Raw genomic sequence first — 2,945 nt, forward strand, 5'->3', positions numbered from 1 at the left:
GACAACGTGTTGTAACGTCGTCAAAGGGACGAGGGTTACGTAATGACCAACAGTCTCGTAATAACCTAAAAACCTCATTTCTTACCCCAATTACCGACTCCGTCACTTGTGGGAACGTTTTGTTTAATAGTTGTAGCCCGATGTTCTTTTTCTCACTTTGGTGAGAAGCGAACATTACTAACCCGTAAGCATAGCATGCTTCTTTATGTTGCATGTTAGCCGCTTTTTCTAAATCATGAAGTCCTATATTCGGATACATTGAGTCAAAATAATTTCTTAACCCGTTGCGTAAAATAGCATTTGGGTTTCCCGCAATATATGCGTCAAAGTAAACACATCGTAACTTATGGGTTTCCCAATGTGATATCCCCCATCTTTCAAACGAAAGTCTCTTATAAACCAAGACATTCTTGGAACGTTCTTCGAATGTCTTACAAACTGATTTCGCCATAAATAGTTGTGCCGAAAAATTCTGACCGACTCTAGACAAGATTTCATCAATCATGTCTCCGGGTAGGTCTCTTAAAATATTGGGTTGTCTGTTCATTTTGTGTTTTTATACTGTAAAATAGACAAGAGTTAGGTTCATAAAAACAAATACTTATTAATACAAGCAATTTTTACATATATCATAAAGCATAAGCACACTATATTACATATATTACACCACACGAATACAACTATCTTATTCCGACTCGCTCGTTTCTTCTTCTTCGGTTTTGGTTCGTTTTGCCAAGTTTCTAGGGATATATGATGTTCCCCTAATATGAGCCGTCGTTTTCCACATTGGTCTAGAAAAACCTGGTGGTTTAGAGGTTCCCGGGTTATTGTTACAACTTAAGAAATACGGGTGTTGACGATACATATAAAGTTCATCGGGGTTAGAATCAGATTTCTCTATTTTTATGCCCTTTCCCTTATTGTTCTCTTTTGCCTTTTTAAATTCAGTTGGGGTAATTTCTATAACATCATCAAAATCCTCGTCGGGATCCGATTCATCGGAGAATTGGTAATCCTCCCAATATTTTGCTTCCTTGGCGGAAACACCGTTGACCATAATTAACTTTGGTCGGTTGGTTGAGGATTTTATTCTACTTAACCGTTTTATTATTTCCCCCACTGGTTCTTCTTCCGGTTCCGATTCTTCTTTCGGTTCCGATTCTTCTTCCGGTTCCGACTCTTCTTCCGGTTCCTCTTCGGGAACTTGTGAATCAGTCCACGAATCATTCCAATTTACATTTGACTCTTCATTATTATTAGGTGAGTCAATGGGACTTGTTCTAGAGGTAGACATCTATCACATAATATCAAACACGTTAAGAGATTAATATATCACATAATATTCACATGTTAAAAATATATAGTTTCCAACAAAATTTGTTAAGCAATCTTTTTTTTTTTTCAAGTAAACACGGTCGAAGTCCAGACTCACTAATGCATCCTAACAAACTCGATAAGACACACTAATGCAAAATTCTGGTTCTCTAAGACCATCGCTCGGATACCAACTGAAATGTCCCGTTCTTATTGATTAAAAACGTTCCATATTAATTGATTTCGTTGCGAGGTTTTGACCTCTATATGAGACGTTTTTCAAAGACTGCATTCATTTTTAAAACAAACCATAATCTTTATTTCATAAATAAAGGTTTAAAAAGCTTTACGTAGATTATCAAATAATGATAATCTAAAATATCCTGTTTACACACGACCATTACATAATGGTTTACAATACAAATATGTTACATCGAAATCAGTTTCTTGAATGCAGTTTTTACACAATATCATACAAACATGGACTCCAAATCTTGTCCTTATTTTAGTATGCAACAGCGGAAGCTCTTAGTATTCACCTGAGAATAAACATGCTTTAAACGTCAACAAAAATGTTGGTGAGTTATAGGTTTAACCTATATATATCAAATCGTAACAATAGACCACAAGATTTCATATTTCAATACACATCCCATACATAGAGATAAAAATCATTCATATGGTGAACACCTGGTAACCGACATTAACAAGATGCATATATAAGAATATCCCCATCATTCCGGGACACCCTTCGGATATGATATAAATTTCGAAGTACTAAAGCATCCGGTACTTTGGATGGGGTTTGTTAGGCCCAATAGATCTATCTTTAGGATTCGCGTCAATTAGGGTGTCTGTTTCCTAATTCTTAGATTACCAGACTTAATAAAAAGGGGCATATTCGATTTCGATAATTCAACCATAGAATGTAGTTTCACGTACTTGTGTCTATTTTGTAAATCATTTATAAAACCTGCATGTATTCTAATCCCAAAAATATTAGATTTTAAAAGTGGGACTATAACTCATCTTCACAGATTTTTACTTCGTCGGGAAGTAAGACTTGGCCACTGGTTGATTCACAAACCTATAACAATATATACATATATATCAAAGTATGTTCAAAATATATTTATAAAACTTTTAATACATTTTGATGTTTTAAGTTTATTAAGTCAGCTGTCCTCGTTAGTAACCTACAACTAGTTGTCCACAGTTAGATGTACAGAAATAAATCGATAAATATTATCTTGAATCAATCCATGACCCAGTGTATACGTATCTCAGTATTGATCATAACTCAAACTATATATATATATTTTGGAATCAACCTCAACCCTGTATAGCTAACTCCAACATTCACATATAGAGTGTCTATGGTTGTTCCGCAATATATATATAGATGGGTCGACATGATAGGTCGAAACATTGTATACGTGTCTATGGTATCTCAAGATTACATAATATACAATATAAGTTGATTAGTGAATGGTCGGAATAGATTTATTACTAACTTTCACGTAGGTAAAATGAGTAGTTTTTATCAATCTTGTTTTACTCGTCATTTCTTCGTTTCTAATCCGTTTTGAGTGATTCCAGTGGCCACGGTTTCGTATTGAACTTAACTTTAT

This window comes from Rutidosis leptorrhynchoides, chromosome 2, assembly GCF_046630445.1.
Source record: "Rutidosis leptorrhynchoides isolate AG116_Rl617_1_P2 chromosome 2, CSIRO_AGI_Rlap_v1, whole genome shotgun sequence".
Classification (NCBI taxonomy): domain Eukaryota; kingdom Viridiplantae; phylum Streptophyta; class Magnoliopsida; order Asterales; family Asteraceae; genus Rutidosis; species Rutidosis leptorrhynchoides.